The following is a 13,619-nucleotide window of genomic DNA, read 5'->3' as shown; positions in this document are numbered from 1 at the left end:
TGGCTGTGCATTAGTACTGCTTTCAATTTCCATTGGTGCATTTGCATTCGGCTCTGGTTGATCATCTTGTGTTTGATTCCTTTGTATTCTCCTTGATCTTCTCTTATAAGTAGTGAAGATGTTATCTTTTTCAATTTTCTTGGCAGATTCTTGCCTCATCCTTCTTGTCCTTACACTACTGCTAGGTTGAGCGACATTGCTTTACTTACGCTCAGGGATTTCCTCATCAATATCAAGCATAAACTTTGTGCGTTCTTTTTGCTATTCCTGTTCATCTTCTTTAATTTGATTGGCAATTAAAAATTCTTTCCATGTTTTTCCTCTCCTCTGCAACTCAAATTCAATTAGAATTTTGATCAACCCAAAATGATACAAACTCCTATCTTCATTTCCTTTTTGTTTCTAAATGGTCTTCGACATTTTAGTCAAACTCTGTAAGAGGAAGTAGGGCAAACTGATAGTGCATTGACCTTTTAAGTGCAACAGAAGTTTTATGTGATATAGGTATACTATACTGTAACGTCCTTCACATGTAACAAATTTCTGAATAATGTATACCATTTCGTCCCGTGGGTGAATTAGCCAACTTCTGGGAACACCCTTTTTCCAATTAACAGAGGAAACCCTTGACCTAGACATAAACTGAGTCCATGATTTTTCCTTAAATTGTTTGGTTTTGAAATACTTTTCCCCTTCAAGACTGATTCCCAATGTTTGTGCTATGGTATCCTCTGAAATTCTAAAAGAGAATTTTCCTATTAAATCTTTCTCTCCATTGAAGGAAAATGCAAATTGTTTTGTAACTTCTTCATTGTTTCCATTGAATTTCTCTAGAAAAGACAACCAGTGTCTTTCCCTAAAAATCGTGACACGGTCTTCATGATATTGTGAGCTATCAAATTTTTCGGGCTCTGCTCTATTGGTCATTTTGTTGAAAATCTCTGTTCTAACCCCTTTTTTTATGCTCAAAAATTCAATCAGGGTTTTCAATTTGTTACCTCTTTTCCTGCGTTCCACTGGGCTGACCTAGTAACGTCCTCGATTCGCAGGGTTTCCTTCTTCAATTGCTTGAGCTGACCTGGTTAACGTCCTAAATTCTCAATATGGGCGGAAGTAAAAACTTGGGATAAGCCTGTCTTTATAGCACCTACTATCTCGGCCCTCTTTATGAAACTCAGAGTCTGAACACTAACACGGTAACTAACTTTATGAACTCAGAGTTTTATAAAATAAAAACTCAACAACTGACCTTCATCCAATTGCTATGATGATAATGCAGAGTTGGAAGGCGCATTCAAATCATGAATACAGAGGAGTAGTACTGATTTGCAGAGGTATAATCATGATAACTCACTATGCAAATCGTGTGATGATAGCGGATATATTTCATAAGCAGACTTTGGTCAGAAGCTTGTTTTTATAACTCTAGCAGTCGAAAGGAATGAAATCATTTGAGGAACGGTGTGACAAGTGTCTTTCCATTGACCAGCCTTTTGCAATGGTGCCCATTGCTTTTTGGTACTTTATTGACAGAGGTCGGATTTAAAAATGATGGGTTTACGTTATGAAAAGGTTTGAAGAGCGTAGTAAAGGTGTGATAGGGGATGATAAGCAGAGTGATAATTAAGTGAGGATTTAGGAATATGACAAAGGTTATGGGGATAAGGATTTTTGAAATTGATAACAAGCAATAATAATCATCATTTTTAACACTAAAATAATTTAAGAATTTTAAATGTTAAAAATAAAAATTTCAACTATACATTACACTTGTTGGTTGACAAAATGCTGATTTGGTGTGCATAGGTATGACTGATCTTCATTGTACCGGTATGATTGATCTTCATTGTCTAAAACAGGTCCCTTTTAAATGAAATTGAATATAACAGGTCCCTTTAAAATCTGAAGAACTCTGAAGAACCATGTTTGTGAAGCTCCTTTTATCCTTGGTGTTGATGTAGCCTTGATTATAATTCTGATGATAAGCAACCTTTGAAAACTTTGTTGAAGTAGCCTGATGTATCTTGAATGCAGTCTTTAACAGGTCCCTCTGATATTGGTGATGTTGATAGCCTTCTGAACAGGTCCCTCTGATATTGATAATGTTGACATAGTCTTCTGAACAGGTCCCACTGCATATCTCATTGCTTGAACAGGTCCCTCACTGTTTCTTCAATGTTGACATAGTCTTCTAAACAGGTCCCTCTCATTAGAACAAAAACAACTCTTTTATTGAAATACTGAATTATTGAAACAAATTCTTTGAAATGTCTTTTATTGAAACACTGGATTACTGAAACAAATTCCTTGAAGATTTAAAAATGAGGAGATGAGATAGGAAAAAAAACCACTATTTCTTCTCCCCCACTAAGTCTTTGACTTGTCCTCAAGTCATTATTGAATTGATGAAAAACAGTAAACAAGTATAATAAGGAATTCGTACCAGCCAAATGATTGGTTTTCTAGTAAGAATTCGGGTTTAGAGTGTGCCAGAGTCTGGTTTGTTCAAAAGAATATAGATGTATTGCTACAAGCGGCAGAGGCACAAGAAGGAACAGAATATAAAGGGAGCACATCAGGATTAGCATGAGGACATGCTAAATCATTGAGTTTGGGGGAGATGTCGGTACTATTTTATTGCCATTATTTTCTTCTAAAAATCCATCATTTATCTATCATTTTCCTCCATAAACCCCTCATAGTCCATTGAAATTGATTAATGGAGCATTATAATTGTTATTTTACATTAAATTTAATTTATGGATTTTTATGTTAAAAATTGGAAATTTTCAACAAAATTACGGGATGTCACATGACTTCTTGTAATTGGTTTATGTTGTGCCACGTGGCATGGCAGTAAAATCGGAAAAGAAGATAAGGACGTGATCTAGGATGTACATACATGGTGAAAAATCTATTTAGAATCGAATCTGGAGCTCCCGAATACATGGTCAATGATGGTCAAATCCAGCCTTTTTGGTTGTAAAAGTAGCAAAAATCTGAAGTTACCTAAACTGATTTCCTTTTGTTTTAGAAATCAGTTAGGATTAGAAAAAAAATGAACCTAGCCTTTTTCATTGTAAAAGCAGAAACATCTGAAGTGATAATGCATGTACGTTTGGATGAAAATTTTAATAACTAGGAGGAATGCTAGTGAAGAAGAGATTAGACAAGAGCAGACTTAAGACTGCGTATTCCAGAACTCTGTTTTGCATGTAATCGATTCTCAAAACTTAATCACAGGCAGCATTTCATCAATTATGGTGTTTATGTGTTAATGTTTTTTATCATCTGAAGTTGTTCTAAGTGTGCCATCAACGCGTGGACGGGCCCTACGTGAAGATTGGTATACTTTCATTTCTGTTTCATAGAATCTAGTCTTCAGATCTGAATAGTGTTTTATTTCATTTCATCGCTTGTGAGTTTATCAATTCAACTAGAAGTTCTTACGATTGTTATTGAATGATTCATAGTGGTAGCTTGCAAATTCAATTGCGAAATTATTGAATCAGACTTTGTAAAAGGTTTAATTGAACGTTGAATTTCAAGATATTTCTATGGACTTTGTTTTCATGAATTTTATTTTTTAGTATGCTTAGTGTGTTATCTGGGACAGAGTTTTTGTGAATGATATCCTTGTACGAGGATTGAAAACTCAGACTAGTAACACTTTGTTTTCTTAGAATAGTTGATTAAATTAGGTGATATAAGTGTTTGAATTGTGAAAGGAGACATATCTCAATCTCTTGTAAAAGAGTGTTGTAGCTTGTCACAATAGACACTTATTTAGATAGATGAGATCCTTTTAGGTCTATAAACTTTAGAAACGTGCCTCTAAGTTTACCTACCTTGGTTGAAATTAAATTTAGTCTAATCTAGACCCCTGAATTAGTCACTACATTTTGGCGCCGTTGCCGGGGAACTGAACAAACAGTGGTAAACTTCCTTTTTGAAGAAATTTTTGTAAGGTATGGAGTACCAAGGGAGATAGTGACGGATCAAGGTACTCAGTTTACTTCAAAGCTGGTCAAAGACATCACAGAAAAATATAAAATCAAGCACAGGAAAAGTACCCCTTACCATCCATAGGCCAATGGCCAGGTGGAATCTACAAATAAAACATTGGAAGGAATTATCACTAAGACAGTAGCAATGAACAGAAAGAATTAGGAAGAGAAGCTCAAAGATGCACTCTGGGCTTACAGAATCACGTGGAAAAACACTATAGGATTTACACCATATCAGTTGGTGTATGGAAAAGAGGTAATGCTTCCTATTGAATTTCAAATACATACTTATAAGATGGCTGCAAATTTAGGAATTGATCTCAATGAAGTACAAACAGAGAGAATTCGGCAATGAACCAGTTAGATGAAATGAGGCAGCAAGCAAAGGAGACAACAATCCTAATGCAGAAACAAAGGAAGCAGTGGCATGATGCCCACATTAAAAAGAAACAGTTCAAAGAAGAAGACTAGGCTTTACTCTTTGACTCTAAATTCAGAGATCATAAAGCCAAATTTACAACACATTGGCTAGGCCCATATGAAATAGTTCAAGTATATGAAAATGGATCAATCAAGCTTACTACAATTGATGGAGAAGGAAAAACCTTTATTGTCAATGGACATAGGTTGAAACTCTATCATAAACCCATCAGCAAGGAAGATTTTCTTCAAACTGTAGCTCAGCAAAGGGAGGTTGAGATATTGCAGCCTTCAGCTGTGATATCTCTACCTTAGTTCATTCAATTTCATTTTTGCTTTAACAATAATATATATATATATATATATATATATATATATATATATATATATATATATATATATATATATATATATATATATATATATATATATATATATATATATATATAATGGTTTAGATGTGAAAACTAGACTCTGGCACACTCTAAACCCGAATTCTTACTAGAAAACCATTCAATTGGCTGGTAAGAATTCCTTGTTCTACTTGTTTACTATTTTTCATCAATTCAATAATGACTTGAGGACAAGTCACAGACTTAGTGGGGGAGAAGAAATAGTGGTTTTTCCCTATCTCATCTCCTCATTTTTAAATCTTCAAGGAATTTGTTTCAGTAATTCAGTATTTCAGTAAAAGAGTTGTTTTTTTTCTAATCAGAGGGACCTGTTCAAGCAATATGCAGTGAGACCTGTTCAGAAGACTATGTCAACATTACCAATATCAGAGGGACTTGTTCAAGCAATATGCAGTGGGACCTGTTCAGAAGACTATGTCAACATTACCAATATCAGAGGGACTTGTTTTCAACATCACCGATATCAGAGGCACCTGTTAAAGACTGCATTCAAGATACATCAGGCTACTTCAACAAAGTTTTCAAAGGTTGCTTATCATCAGAATTATAATCAAGACTACATCAACACCAAGGATAAAAGAAGCTTCACAAACATGGTTCTTCAGAGTTCTTCATATTTTAAAGGGACCTGTTATATTCAATTTCATTTCAAAAGGGACCTGTTTTAGACAATGAAGATCAGTCATACCTATACAATGAAGATCAGTCATACCTGTGCACACCAAATTAGCATTTTTTCAACCAACAAGTGTAATGTATAGTTGAAATTTTTATTTTTAACATTTAAAATTCTTAAATTATTTTAGTGTTAAAAATGATGATTATTATTGCTTGTTATCAATTTCAAAAATCCTTATCCCCATAACCTTTGTCATATTCCTAAATCCTCACCTCATTATCACTCTGCTTATCATCCCCTATCACACCTTTACTATGCTCTTCAAACCTTTTCATAACATAAACCCATCATTTTTAAATCCGACCTCTGTCAATAAAGTACCAACAAGCAATGGGCACCAATGCAAAAGGCCGGTCAATGGAAAGACACTTGTCACACCGTTCCTCAAATGATTTCATTCCTTTCGACTGCTGGAGTTATAAAAACAAGCTTCTGACCAAAGTCTTCTTATGAAATATATCTGTTATCATCACACGATTTGCATAGTGAGTTATCATGATTATACCTCTGCAAATCAGTACTGCTCCTCTGTATTCATGATGTGAATGCGCCTTCCAACTCTGCATTATCATCATAGCAATTGGATGAAGGTCGGTTGTTGAGTTTTCATTTTATAAAACTCTGAGTTCATAAAGTGCGTTACCATGTTAGTGTTCAGACTCTGAGTTTCTCAAAGAGGGCCAAGATAGTAGGTGCTACAAAGGGAGAGAATAGTAGACAGGCTTACCCCGAGTTTTTTTTACTTCCGCCCATAACTTGAGGACGTTAACCAGGTTAGCTCAAGCAATTGAAGAAGGAAACCCTGCGAATCGAGGACGTTACCAGGTCAGCTCAGTGGAACGCAGGAAAAGAGGTAACAAATTGAAAACCTTGATTGAATTTTTGAGCATAAATAAAAAAGGGGTTAGAACAGAGATTTTCAACAAAATGACCAATAGAGCAGAGCCCGAAAAATTTGATAGCTCACAATATCATGAATACTGTGTCACGATTTTAAGGGAAAACACTGGTTGTCTTTTCTACAGAAATTCAATGGAAACAATGAAGAAGTTACAAAGCAATTTTCATTTTCCTTCAATGGAGAGAAAGCTTTAATAGGAAACTTCTCTTTTAGAATTTCAGAGGATACCATAGCACAAACATTGGGAATCAGTCCAGAAGGAGAAAATTATTTCAAAACCAAACAATTTAAGGAAAAATCATGGACTCAGTTTATGTCTAGGTCAAGGGTTTCCTCTGTCAATTGGAAAAAGGGTGTTCCCAGAAGTTGGCTAATTCACCCATGGGACGAAATGGTATACATTATTCAGAAATTTGTTACATGTGAAGGACGTTACAGTATAGTATACCTATATCACATAAAACTTCTGTTGCACTTAAAAGGTCAATGCACTATCAGTTTGCCCTACTTCCTCTTACAGAGTTTGACTAAAATGTCGAAGACCATTCAGAAACAAAAAGGTAATGAAGATAGGAGTTTGTATCATTTTGGGTTGATCAAAATTAAAATTGAAATTGAGTTGCAGAGGAGAGGAAAAACATGGAAAGAATTTTTAATTGCCAATCAAATTAAAGAAGATGAACAGGAACAACAGCAAAAACGCACAGAGTTTATGCTTGATATTGATGAGGAAATCCCTGAGTGTAAGTCAAGCAATGTCCCTCAACCCAGCAGTAGTGTAAGGACAAGAAGGATGAGGCAAGAAGCTGCCAAGAAAATTGAAAAAGATAACATCTTCACTACTTATAAGAGAAGATCAAGGAGAATACAAAGGAATCAAACACAAGATGATCAACCAGAGCTTAATGCAAATGCACCAATGGAAATTGAAAGCAGTACTAATTCACAGCCAGAACAGGAAGCAGAAATGGAAATTGAGAGTAACAAGGGAAAAAGGAAAGAGCCAGCACTAACAAACAAGAAACAGAGAAGGTTAGAGTAACAGATTGAAGAGCTAAAAGAAGAATTGATGGAAGCAAACATGTTAGAGAAGGTCATAAAGAAGGAAAATGAAATGTTGAGAGCTCAGAGCAAGAAGATTCCACAGAAAAATGAGAAACTGAAGCAGAAAATCAAAGAACTTAGGACTGATCAAACTGAAACGTGCAAATGGGCGACAAAATGGTACACTCAGAAAAAAGTTCTCAAAGAAAAATATAAGAATATGAAACATGAGTTCCAAGTTCAAAAGAATGCCCAAGTTCAGAAGAATATAGATGTATTGCTACAAGCAGCAGAGGCACAAGCAGGAACAGAATATAAAGGGAGCACATTAGGATTAGCATGAGGACATGCTAAATCATTGAGTTTGGGGGAGATGTTGGTACTATTTTATTGCCATTCTTTTCTTCTAAAAATCCATCATTTATCTATCATTTTCCTCCATAAACCCCTCATAGTCCATTGAAATTGATTAATGGAGCATTATAATTGTTATTTTACATTAAATTTAATTTATGGATTTTTATGTTAAAAATTGGAAATTTTCAACAAAATTACGGGATGTCATGACTTCCTGTAATTGGTTTATGTTGTGACATGTGGCATGGCAGGAAAATCAGAACAGAAGATAAGGATGTGATCTAGGATGTACATACATGGTGGAAAATCTATTTAGCATCGAATCTGGAGCTCCCGAATACATGGTCAATGATGGTCAAATCCAGCCTTTTTGGTTGTGAAAGCAGCAAAAATCTGAAGTTACCTAAACTGATTTCCTTTTGTTTTAGAAATCAGTTAGTATTAGAAAAAAAACGAACGTAGCCTTTTTTATTGTAAAAGCAGAAACATCTGAAGCGATAATGCATGTATGTTTGGATGAAAATTGTAATAACTAGGAGGAATGCTATTGAAGAAGAGATTAGACAAAGAGCAGACTTAAGACTGTGTATTCAAGAACTCTGTTTTGCATGTAATCGATTCTCAGAACTTAATCACAGGCAGTGTTTCATCAATTATGGTGTTTATGTGTTAACGTTTTTTATCATCTAAATTTGTTCTAAGTGTGCCATCAACGCGTGGACGGGCCCTACGTGAAGATTGGTATACTTTCATTTCTGTTTCATAGAATCTAGTCTTCAGATTTGAATAGTGTTTTATTTCATTTCATCGCTTGTGAGTTTATCAATTCAAATAGAAGTTCTTACGATTGTTATTGAATGATTCATAGTGGTAGCTTGCAAATTCAATTGTGAAATTATTGAATCAGACTTTGTAAAAGGTTTAATTGAACGTTGAATTTCAAGATATTTCTATGGACTCTGTTTTCATGAATTTGATTTTTTAGTATGCTTAGTGTGTTATCTTTGACAGAGTTTTTGTGAATGATATCCTTGTAAGAGGATTGAAAACTCATACTAGTAACACTTTGTTTTCTTAGAACAGTTGATTAAATTAGGTGATATAAGTGTTTTAATTGTGAAAGGAGACATATCTCAATCTCTTGTAAAAGAGTGGTGTAGCTTGTCACAATAGACACTTATTTAGATAGATGAGATCCTTTTAGGTCTATAAACTTTAGACACGTGCCTCTAAGTTTACCTACCTTGGTTGACATTAAGTTTAGTCTAATCTAGACCCCTGGATTGGTCACTACATTTTCAGCATTACCTCTTTTCCATACACCAACTGATATGGTGTAAATCCTGTAGTGTTTTTCCACGTGATTCTGTAAGCCCAGAGTGCATCTTTGAGCTTCTCTTCCCAATTCTTTCTATTCATTGCTACTGTCTTAGTGATAATTCATTCCAATGTTTTATTTGTAGATTCCACCTAGCCATTGGCCTGTGGATGGTAAGGTGTACTTTTCCTGTGCTTGATTTTATGTTTTTCTGTGACGTCTTTGACCAGCTTTGAAGTAAACTGAGTACCTTGATCCGTCACTATCTCCCTTGGTACTCCATACCTTACAAAAATTTCTTCAAAAAGGAAGTTTACCACTGTTTGTTCAGTTGCCCGGACTAGTGCTTTTGCTTCAGCCCATTTTGTCACGTAATCAGTACATACTAGGATGTACTTTTTGCCTTTGGAAGTTGGATTGATGGGTCCTATAAAATCTAGAGCCCATTTTTCAAATGGCTCTAAATGTACTTGAGGCTGAAGTGGCATTTCATCTGTAGTTGTTGGTCTGCCCATTCTTTGACAGCTATCACAACTTCTCACATACTTCTTGGAATCCTTAAAAATAGATGGCCAGTAGTATCCAAGACTGAGAATCTTGAGTGTTGTTCTTTTTGCTGCAAAATGCCACCACACAGTTCATCATGACAAGATTTTAAAATATCAATTATTTCATCATTTCTTACACATCGTCTAATAATCATATCATAACCGTGTAAAATAAATCTCCATTAACCCATGAATATCTAGCACTTTGTTTGATCAGCCTCTTCTTTTCCTTTGGAGTAAAATATGGAGGTTTTTTTCTTGTGGACAACTAATTAGCCAAGTCAGCATACCAAGGATTCACTATTGAAATTACAAATAAATTTTCATCTGGAAAAGAATCTTCAACCAGAACAACCTCACCTGAATTTTGCAGTCTAGAAAGAAAATCTGCCACCTGATTCTCCTTACCTGGTCTATCTAGCACTGTAATATTAAATTCCTGTAATAATAACAGCCATCTGGTAACTCTACCATTAGTGATTGGTTTATTCATTAAATACTTAATGGCAGAGTGGTCAGTATGTACAAAAACCTCATAACCAGTTATATAATGTCGGAATTTATTCACAGCATGTATGATTGCAAGCATTTTTTTTTCAGTGACTGTGTAGTTTAATTCTGCAGGTGTTAGATGTTTACTGATGAAATAGATGGCATAATTGAAAGACTCTTCTTTTTGGCCTAATGAGGCACCTACTGCAGTATCAGATGCATCTGTAAAGATGTGAAATGGTAGGGTCCAGTTAGGTCATTTTAAGACTGGTGTGATTGATAACTTTTCTTTGAGTGTTTCAAAAGCTTTCTGACAATTCTCATTCCAGTTAAAAGTTGTATCTTTTGCTAGAAGCTTAAATAGAGGTGACGCTATTTTACTAAAATGTTCAATAAACCTTCTGTAATATCTTGCATACCCAAAAAAACTTCTTACCTCTTTTTGAGTCTTCGGAATTGGCAAATTGACAATGATATGGATTTTTTATGGATCAACTTTAATGCCTTGAGAAGAAATATAGTTACCTAATACTATCCCTTCATTTAACATCATAAAACACTTTTCATTGCTTAGGGACAGATTAGATTCAATACACCTCTTCAAAACTTTTTCAAGACTTTCTAATGAATGCTCAAATGAATTATCATACACTGAAAAATCGTCCATATAAACTTCAACACATTCATGAACTAAATCAGCAAAAATAGCTAATACAGCTCTCTGAAATGTAGCTGGAGCATTGAAAAGTCCAAATGGTAAAACATTATAGGCATAAGTGCCCTATGGACAAGTAAAAGTGGTTTTGTCCTGCTCCTCTAAGGCTATCCTGATCTGGTTATAGCCACTGATACCATCAAGAAAAGAGAATGATGATTTCCCAGCTAATGTGTCTAGCACTTGGTCAATAAATGGTAGTGGGAAATAATCTTTGAGTGTTGCTTTGTTCAATTGTCTGTAATCAACACAAATTCTCCACTTGCCATTTTTCTTGGGCACTACTACCAATGGGGATACCCACTCACTGTCAGAGATAGGATAAATAAAATTGACTTTCAATAGTTTTTGTAATTCATCTCTAACAATATCTTGAAGCATAGGATTCATTCTTCTCTACAGTTGCTCACTAGTTTGATATTACTGTCCGTATAAATATGGTGAGTGCATGTTTCCGGGTGAATTCCGTGCATATCAGTGTAGTCTCAAGCAAATGCTTTCTGATATTTTCTCAATAATTGAATCAATTTTTCCTCCTAAGATGAGTCTAGGTGAGTGCTAATATTCAAAGTTTTTCCTGGACTAATCTCTATGGTCTTGCTCTGTGTGTTTGTGATAGATTGAATGGGAAAAATGTTCTGAAATGTTGTTTGCAAAGAATGAATGGTACATGTTTCCTGAAAATTTTGTGCCAAAAGTTCATCTGCAGCATGGTATTGGTCATTTCTTAATTCTTCAGAAATATCAGGTTGAGAAAGGAAGAATTCTAGCAAATCATCATTATTATGTTCTTGAAAATCATAGATTTGATTGATGCTGAAAACAGATTGAACTTCTTCCTTATCATTGTATTTATCATCAAGACATAAATTGTGTGCTACTGCTGGTGATTGTGCTGATGGGTAAAGAGTGAGTTGTTTTCTTTCAGTTCCTCGTGAAATAATCATATTACCCGATCTACATCCTATGAATGCATCAGCAGTTGCTAACCATGGTCTACCAAGGATGATAGGATGTCCTCCTAAATTAGATTTTGGCTGAAGAACTAAAAAGTCCACTGGATACTCCCAAGAGTCTAGTGAAACAATTATGTCCTCCAAAATCCCTTCAGGAATCACTTTCGACCTATCAGCTAGTTCTAGAACAATTGTTGTGTGTTGCAAGTTTGTGAGCTGCAGTATTTTCATTGTTTCAAGAGTCATCACATTTATTGCGACCCCAAGGTCAATTAAGGTGTTTGGAATATGTATGTTGTTAATGATTGTAGTGACTCTGGGAATACCAGGATCAACATACTTTTCCATTGAAATGGTGTTTGTCATAAGGCCAACTAAATGTCCAATAACATGAATAGTTTGTGGATCAACTCTTTTCCTAGTAGGCTTCTTGAGGCATAGTTCTTTGATTGCTTTAGTATATATGGGAATGTCTTTTATGGCTTGTAGTAGTGGAATTTTTATATAGACATTCTTTAGCTCATCTAAAACATCAAACTATGGTATAGATATGGGAAGTTTTGCTTGGACCAATCGTTCTGGAAAAGGTGGTGGATGCAACGGTTGCATTTGTTTATTTTTGATGTCATCATTTTGTTTCCTTTGAGTTGGAGTTTCATTTTCATTTTCTTCGTTTTCTTCTTGTTTTTCAGCTATTGGAAGTTCTTTTTGAAGTACCTTACCAGACCTCAGCGCGATATTTTGTAAAGGTAATGTGGGATATGATGGTCCCTCATCTACACTATAAGCTGGTCTCTCTACTCTATTATTTGGATTTGGTACAGGTTGAGCAGGAATCTGAGTGGGTCTAGGAGGTTGTTGGTTAGATGGAAGTTGTAATTGAGGTGGATTTATTGGTGGAGGAGCAGGCAATGCTTGTTGAGTGTGTTGGGGTTGATAAACAACTTGCTGCTGAGGATATTGTTGATATGTTTGAGGATATTGCGAATGTGGCTGATGATACTGTTGATATGGCTGAGAATACTGTTGGTATGGTTGAGGATATGGTTGATATTGTTGAGAGTACTGTTGAAATGGTCTCCATTGTTGTTGTGGGTAATTTTGGTGTTGCCATGGCATGGGTACATTCCAAGAATTTTGAGCATACATCTGATCTTGTGTAGGAAATTGCAAATTTTGGTTTGGAAACATACCTGGAGGTGGAGGTCTTGGTTGCCATGGTCTCTTAGCACCCATGAAATACACATTCTCCATATCTGTGTTAGCTTCCACATTACAATTCTGCAAAATCTTAACTTTAGAGCAATGAAATATATCATGATTTTCAGTACAAAAGGCGCAAACTTGAATGTTTTCTAATGGGCGGTCTTTCAGAGCATGTTTCTTCCAGCATTTTGGACAAAAGACAGCCATTAATTGATCTTCCTCTTCTTGTCTTTTCTTTGCTTTCAGAGTGTCAATTTGAGTTCCTAAGGTACTTAATAGATCTGTTTTGAATTCTTCTAACAAGTTTCCTATTTCAGCCCTTGTGACACTTGCTGAAGCAGATTTTGTGGCTTTAGATGATAGAGCTCTTTTTCCATATCTGGCTTTTCTCCTTGAATACTTTTCACATAAATCAGCAATTTTTTCGAAAGGTAAAGTGGAAATATCACCTTTGCCCATTAAATTAAGATCATCTAAGTATTCCTCTCGAATGCCCTTCAAAAATATTGTTCGAATCAGATCAAGAGACATGGTTCTATGTTTTGATTTTTGTAAATTGTAAA

This window comes from Pinus tabuliformis, chromosome 9 (genome assembly GCF_031772625.1).
Source record: "Pinus tabuliformis cultivar Carrire ecotype Pingquan chromosome 9, CPIR1, whole genome shotgun sequence".
NCBI lineage: Eukaryota > Viridiplantae > Streptophyta > Pinopsida > Pinales > Pinaceae > Pinus > Pinus tabuliformis.
Note: the sequence above shows the minus strand (reverse complement) of the source record.